The following is an 8,430-nucleotide window of genomic DNA, read 5'->3' as shown; positions in this document are numbered from 1 at the left end:
AGCAATGGACGTAATACAAAGAGCCAGAAAGTCCACTAAGGGCAGGCTGAAGTGAAGGTGAAATGATCCAACAAACACAGGACTTTGACCCAGGAGGCTGGTGTTTGTGTTTGGTGTGAAACTAAAACTCAGTGTTGAGTTATTTTGTTTTGTCAGTTTTTGGTCAAATGAGTTGACTAACGTAACCACAATCTTTTCCAAACTGTAATCAATTAGTTTTGTTGCCTCATATTATTAACCATCAACCCACAGTGTCAAGATACAACACAAAAGTCCAACATTAGTGTCATTATAATTATGCCCACGCATTGAAATATAATGCGTACGGATGAGACAGCATTGTTCCTAAAATGTTGCGCTACTCTTTTGAGTGTACTCCTTGTGATACAAGCTGGGCAGACACTTTGCAATTTTATTAATTTTGTGTGTTGTGTTAAGTCAAACTACACGTTTTAATTTGTCTTTTTTCACGACTAGGTTACTCTGTATGGATCAACTGAGCGATCATAATGTGGCTGCTCACACTTAACATAAACAAGAAACCAAAACGACCTAAACAACGCTGACAAAATGAAAGGTAAGAAGCATTCCCCTATTACTACGAAGCCACCAGTGACTGGAAAGATGCACAGTTAAGTCAAGCTCACCACAGTTTATAACATATATTTTGACAGCAGCTATGTGGGACCATCAAAGTGCTCAAACTGCAAAAAAAAAGGCCACCACAATTTTTTTAGAGCCAAATAGTTTATTATTTGGGCAATGAATCAAACACACTGGTGCAAGGTACAATGTCTTTGTGATGGTTTTGCCTCTTTGTTGGTCTTGTTGTTGTTGTTTTGTGCCTCTTTGTGGTTGCTTTGCCCATTTTTGTAGTCTTTTTGTGTCGCTTTGCAGTTCCTTTGCATCTCTTAGTTGTGTTTTTGTTTCTGTTTTTGGCAAATCTGAATCTTTCTGGTTGCTAATTTGAGTTACATTTTGTATATGAAGATCCAGAGGGGCCCCACGAGTCTGTCCCTAATAGACCTGTTCATTCAGCTTTATTCTTATATTAGTAGGTGAGCTAAAGTCCTGTTTAATCCGTACAGTGTTTCTGCATCTCAAGAGAGTCAGCAGCATGTGTGATCTCAATGCAGTGCTTTGTTATCTGCAGTGAAAAATACCGCGGCCATGGTCAGGGAGGTAATAGCAATATAAATACAGCAGTAAACACACACAGACACGCACACTCCTAATTATGGCGCAGTACATAAACATTAAATTCCGTGCCGTTAAACTCTGTCCTGATCCTCCTCGAGGGAAAAAGATATCTTTGTTGTGAGTGTGCTGAGGTGTGTAGGAAAGTATTAATTTATGTGAGTGTTTGTGTGTGTGTGCCTGCTCTGAATCAATGGCAGGTATACGATGTCTGGCCCCGGTAGTCAAGGACGAGTCTGTGGGAGGGCATCGGGGCTGAACAGGGCAGTGAATCAAAAAAAAAAAAGAAAAAGAAAAGAAAAACACTCCTACAACTGCAGACATCCATCACCCTGCAGATGTCATCACTATCACCTAATCACTTAATCTATGTCTTTTTCTCTTTCCCTTGTTGGCCGTTTATCTTCTGTCTTTATTTGTTATTTTGGTATGTAACTATTTCACCGCCTATCACTTTCTCTGAAATTACTTGTTTTCAAGGCCTTTTCCTTATTTTGGATGCCTTCATTTTCTCTCTCTCTGTATACTCTGGTGGCCTTGTCTGAGTTACCTTCACATAACGCCATCCGTTTTCTCCGTGCTGATCTCCACCCTGAACTAATCTACGCTGAGTGACAGTCAGAGAGTACAGGAATGATGCGCAGCTCTGGTGTGCGGAAGGAAGTGACACAGAGCGAGACAAAAGGAGTGGGAGTGACAGGCGCGGTGCGGTGTGGCACATACACTAGAATTTAAGAGACAATGGGAGACAGTTTGATGAGAGGATGGAGAGATGAGGTGAGAGATGGAGACAGACTGAAGGAAGGACAAAGTGAAGGTAGAGACGGGATGTGGTTTGAAGTGGCAGAAGAGGCAGCAGGTGACTGAGGTGAGGAGGGAGAGCGAGGATGGCTTTGAGGGAACTTAACATGTTCATCAAGTTTTCTGTAAGATTTATGAAGGAGGAAGGAAGAAGGAAGTGAAGAAGAGAGGTGGAAGAAGAGAAGAAAGTAGAGGAGAAACAAAGGACATAAAACAAAGGAAAAGAGAAAAGTACCAGGGAAAAGTGGAGAGGTGATGAATGTACAAAGAGGAGAGGACGGAAGTAATGAGAAAATATATAAAGTTAAAGTTGAAACAATCATTACGTTAACATGCACAAAATTGGCAATTTTTTGCTCTTACTCCAAAAAAGATAATATTCCTACTAAAGTGTTCACATGTCTTATGAAAATGAATAATCCACTAATATTCCTGTTTACATGCAGCCGTGCATACTCTGAGTAACGTGCCCTAACATGTCATTTATCATCTCAAAATATGGAAAAGTAAAACAGCTCGAACTGCTTGTAATTTTGTGTCTTTGCATCAAAATAGGATGTCTTTTTTTGTTGCTTTCTATCAGTGGTGAACTTGTTTCACTCCCTTTGTTCGTCCCTCACCTTCCCTGAAAAGGTCGGTGCTGCAATAGACATATCCAAAAACATGCTGATACCGAAGTTTGTCATTCGGACCAGAAATGTGGGATTTTCTGTTGCATGCATCTCTAGCACACAGCCTTGCAAACTCTTCTTGAGTTGGTTTGTGTACAACGTATCCATGACAACACACAGAGCCGGCGGTAAACAGGCAGCAAGCGGTGAGTCGCAAACTGCAGTAAATAACCCAGTTGAGAAGCATTTTCTGAATTGGCTGCCTAAATAATGCTCCTAAAACCCAAATAATACTGGCGTATCCCACATGTCTTAATAGGAAAATGTTAAATTTGACCTTATTTTGTATATTTAAATGAAATATGCTGTTTTTTTGACCTGCATCAAATTCAGAATATTGTCATATTTGTAATGATAGGGGGATATCGTGTGCTTAACAAAGAGCAGAAGAAAAGAACAGCAGAGGAGAGAGAACATCTTGATTGGGTTTGTCAGCATTTGTCATAAAAAATCCAACAAATACAGCCACCTGCTTTTAGATGGAATACAGTAAAAGGTGTCAAAATAAATCATACTTTCAATAAATTGGAAAACATTTTCATTTAGCAGTAATTTCCGCTGTCCCCTCACCCCCAACAACCTGTCACAAGATTGACACAAACCTTGCAGCACTTCTCAGAGTCATATCCATAGATTGTATAAAAAATGTGTCATCCAAACTAATTGCTTTCTGGACTTTCTTGAGTTTGACATTTTGGCTGCTGCCATCTTGGATTTTTGGAGCCAGAAGTGACCCCAGATGACCGTATTTAAGCAAAAGGGAGGAGTGAGGGGTTGATCTGACTCAGACTGCAACATCTTGATTGGGTTTGTCAGCATTTGTCATAAAAAATCCAACAAATACAGCCACCTGCTTTTAGATGGAATACAGTAAAAGGTGTCAAAATAAATCATACTTTCAATAAATTGGAAAACATTTTCATTTAGCAGTAATTTCCGCTGTCCCCTCACCCATATATATATATAGTATGTAGATCCCTAAGTGGAGCGCTTGTATCTGTGCTTGCATTTTGTAAGTGTGCAAGTGTGTGCACAATATCATGCCAAAAAGTATCATTTATTTATAAAAGATTAAATTAATTATATATTTTTGGTTGCTAAATTAAACATATATACATATAGAGAGCTATAGAGAGCTATAATGGCAGCAGAAAACAAGAATAACAAAAAATTTAAGTAATCAGGAGAACTTGTAACAATGTAGGCCTGCCCACTTCCTGTATTATAATCAGGTATTATAAAAACAGATAGCCTTGTGACATATATAGAATCACATGGGGTTAGGTTGCAACCCTAATACTTTTATATGAAACTACTACTGCATTCAAGAGCATAGATTTCTTTTTAATACTGAGGTAGGTAAAAAAATATGAAACAGCGGGTTTGGGGGCTGCTCCGCCAGAAAATTTAGAGCGTCAAACACTTTATTTTCTCTATTCTGGTGATTTTATTGCACCAATTTGTGCTTTTTCTGCATCAGTTTAAAGTAAAGTTTAGTTTAAATGTCTTTATTTTGTCAAAGTACAAGTGCTCTGCTATTTTCATGTTTCTATTGAGAGGAGATAAATGCTCATCTTCTAAATATTGAGGGAGATGTGCCCCCTGCATGCCCCCCGAATCTCCGCCTATGATTTCACAAGATGTGCAGGAGCCAGAAAGCCTGAAAGAACACGACAGAAACAGAGAATGGAAAATGTGCTATTAGACCACAGCCAAGCAGAGAGAGAGTGAGAGAAATGATTTAAGACAGATCTCCCATTCAATCTGTACTCTCTGCCCTCCGTCTCTCCTCGAGGACTCCTCCTCTCCATCCATCTCATCCCTCTTTCCTTCCCGTCTTGATTGTCAGCCAAAACCCCCCGCTCCCGCTCTCTCTGCGTCCTGCGTTTCACATGGCGGCAAACCAACCTTTATTCACCGCAACTTTGATTCCTATTTCCTAATTAATGACCTGCTTTCCATTAACGAAAATGTGCTGAGGACACTTTAACGACAGGCTGCAGGAAGGAGGAAGATTAGCCGATTTGTGGCACATCACAGTAGTGTGAAGTCATGGGAGTGTTTGTGTCGGCATGCAATGTTTGTGTGTGTCCTGTTTCTTGACATAACTCCTGATGCACTCTGCCAAAGATTTTAAGCGAATTTAGGCCGAGAGGTTTGGACAGAGTACAAACAGCGAGCGAAGATGAGCTGGAGGTTGTTTCAGCAAAAACAACAACAAACACAAAAAAGGACAGTGCGGCTGAAATGCATGAGAGTCTGTGGAGAGCGCGTGCAGAGATAAAAAGATAAGAGAGGGTGACAGGGAAATTAAAGAAAGCCTTTAAGCTTTTATGTAAAAAGTTTGAAGAATGAATATTTAAGATGAATATAATGTTAGCCACTTAAAAACAGAATGAAATATTAAGCAACGTTTCTTTTGCTGTTTTTCTTCCCCTCCACTGTGTTTTCTGATGCCTGGTTCATGCTCAGACCCAAAGGAACTACTTCTTCTCCAGTGGTGGAAGACGTTTTTAGTTCTTTTACTTAAGTACTAATACCACCCTGTTACAGGTAAAGTCCTGCTTTGAAAATCATACTTGAGTGAATGTAAGTATAATCGGGAAAATCAACTTAAATTTTTAAAAGTAAAAGCACCCAGTGCAGCAAGAAAACACCCCTCAAAAAACTAAAAATTATTTCAAAAAAGGAGGAAGAAAAAACACAAATTTAAAAATATTTTTAAAAGAAATGAGAAAAAACATAAAAATCTCAAAATCACAAAAACACACCCTGAAACTCAGAATAGTTATTCTTAATTTTCTGTGAATCAACTGATTAATCAGCTGATCTTTGCAGCTGGACTTGTATAAACTGTTTGGTAATTTAATTTATAAGAAAACATTATGTTTTATGAACTCTTCTTCTGGTTTTTATGCAACAATCTTTATCTGTAAAGTAACTAAAGTGTTCAGATAAATATGGTTGAGTAAAGAGTGAAGTACAAGTACCTCATATTCATACTTAAGTGGAGTAACTGAGTAAATGTACTTAGTTACAGTCCACCTCCTCTTCCCGCTCTTCCAACTCTAATTCACATTCAACATTAAATCAGAGGTTATTAAAAAAAAAAAAAAATTCTCCTCCATCTCTTTTCAGTGGATTTCTTGGGATTTTTTTGACCATCTCTTCTCTTTGAAATTTTCTCCAAGTCTAATATGTCACTTTACCTTGAGATAGCTCTCCTTTTTTATCTCCTACCTGTCTGCACTCCCCACCTATCTATATCTCTCCCTCCCACTATCCCTCTGTCAGTTCCTATTCCAGTTTCTCCCCCATGTTTCCTAATCCCCCCTCCCCTCTCCCCACGATAATTCCTCTCCTCTTTCCCTTCCCTGCTCCTCTCTCTCTCTGAAGCCCTCGCTTTGGCAGCCGCTCCGCTGTCCTCTCCTCCCCTCCCTTTACTCCCTCTTCCTTTCTGTTTATCTCACTCTCGCTTTCTCGTTCCCTCTCCCTCTCTTTCCCTAAATCATCCCTTATAGACTGCAGACATGTTCCAGGCGTGCTCACAAAAGCGGGTATTAGCGCAGTCATTACGCACAGGCACAAACATGCACCACACGTGCAGGCTGGAAGGTTAGACGGACAGGAGGCACACAGAGATGAATGTATGATAAAAGAACAGATGCCAGGGATGGAAGGAACATTAAGGAGAAAAAAAGAGAAAAAAATGTGGGACAAAAGTAGGAGAAGAGAGTGTCAGTGACACATAATGAGAGAGGGAGTGAGAGGGAGAGTCAGCAGAGCTCATTTACGCACAAAAGACATAAGTGTGTGTGTGTGTGTGTGAGCGAGAGAGAGGGGAGGAGTGAGCGAGAGAGGGAGGAGTGAGTTGGAGAGGGAGGAGAAAGAGAGAGAGTGTGTGTGTTTGTGAGACATTGTCATCCAGTCCTGGCAGAGAGCAGCAGCAGTAGCAGCGGCGCGAGCATCACCAGCGGACGGGATACAGACGCACTGCCGGGGCGGCGAGGAAATAAGGGAATACACACTGATGAAGAGGCACCAACAAAGGGAGAGGATGGAATAATAAAAAAATTGCTTCTCCTTTGCTACTTCTGTTTGGAGCATCCCACAAGCAGAGCACCAGTGAAAACACATACATATGATATATATATAAAATTCCTATACATATATATCAAATTATGCCTGTTTTCAAAGAAGCTGCCGGACAAGGACTGAATTGACAGCAAAAACTCAATTGCACGAAAAAAAAAATTGGGAGAAATATGCAGCAGTTGCTTAAAAACTGTTGCATATTGATGCTTTGAGGGTTTTTTTGTCTGTTTTTTGCTCCAAAAAAAAAAAGACAAAAATTTGATGCAAATGGGAAAAAGCTGTTGAAAGAGCTTCTGCTGCACAGTCCTATATCTCCAAGAGGGCTTCTTTTGAAAACAGGATTTTTTTTTCTTTGATCTGCCCTCATTGCCACACGCCTGTGCTGCTGTCGCATCTCCACTTGTCTCTGTCGTCCGAATGGGCTGGGGGAGTATTATTCCGGTGAGGCTTGCACAAGCGCGACAGTGAAAGTGCAGAGGGCAGTCTGTGGGCTCTCTGACCCCCACGCTGATATTTCCTGCAGCCCGGCTCGGGCTTAGGGTGAGGTGAGTTGTTGGGGAGAGAAAGAAGGCAAAAATATCAAAAGACAGGATAAAGGGGAATTAAAACATAATCAAAAACTGACCAAAAAAGGAGAGACAAAGCCATCAAAACCAAGATCCATTATGTGGGACACTCCACTCTGGTCAAGTCAATCCAGCGTCTCTTTTTACAGCTTCTCCTGGATGCAGCAGCGCTAAGACATTAAGATCAGAGATTCAGTATCACAACATCATCCCCCCCTCCCCTCTCTTGTTCTCCTCCTCTCCCCTCAGCACTTGTAGGGCAGGAGTGAGCGGGGCTGACAGACAGAGCACCCAGCTGGTGTCCTGGGTCTGTTAGAGACCCCGGGATCCACGGAGAGGAGGGGTTCCAGCAGCAACAGGAGCCCCGCGCACGCTGAGAACAAAGAGGCTTTGGACTCCTTGTGTGTCGCTTAAAAGCTACAGACTGACTCTGACAGAGCACTCTCACCAGGGGGATTTGTGTGTGTGTGAGTGAGTGAGTGAGTGAGTGTGTGTGTGAGTGAGTGTGTGTGTGTGTGTGTGTGCATGCATGCATGACTGTGTGTGAGTGTGCATGAGAGAAAACACGCCTCAGGTGCAAGAGCTTTTGGACTGTAATCATCAAAGGATTTCAGCTTGACGAGAGCCTGGAGTTTTAAAGAATATCACACAGCTGCTGTTACCTGTTGGCTCTGGAAATAGCAAGGACACTTTACAAAATAAAAGCTTCACTCATAAAGACTGGATCTGCACATCTCAAGGAGCGCAAAGTGGACCAGCGAAAAGATGCCCACCACAAAAATAAAAAAGCTTCTTTTGAACAGTGACACTGAAAGCAGGGGGATGATGGATGCAAGTTAAAATCTGACAAGTGGGAAACACTGCACTCTGGTCAGAGTTTTTCCAGGACATCAGAACTGATTTGACTCCAGCGTTGAGCATTAGAGTTGTTATCCACTCAGGAATATGAGTCCAGCTCCGGAGTGAGGAGCCTTTCATGTGGGAGCCCGTGACTATCTCCGAGTTTGAGAGGAATCTCTTTTTTTTCTTTCCCGCGAGCGCTGTCTTGAACCAAGAGTTCTCACTTTCTTCACGGATTATTCATCCACTCAGCAGGGGAG

Source organism: Plectropomus leopardus, chromosome 17 (assembly GCF_008729295.1).
Source record: "Plectropomus leopardus isolate mb chromosome 17, YSFRI_Pleo_2.0, whole genome shotgun sequence".
Taxonomy (NCBI): Eukaryota; Metazoa; Chordata; class Actinopteri; order Perciformes; family Serranidae; genus Plectropomus; species Plectropomus leopardus.
This window is presented reverse-complemented; position numbering follows the sequence as displayed.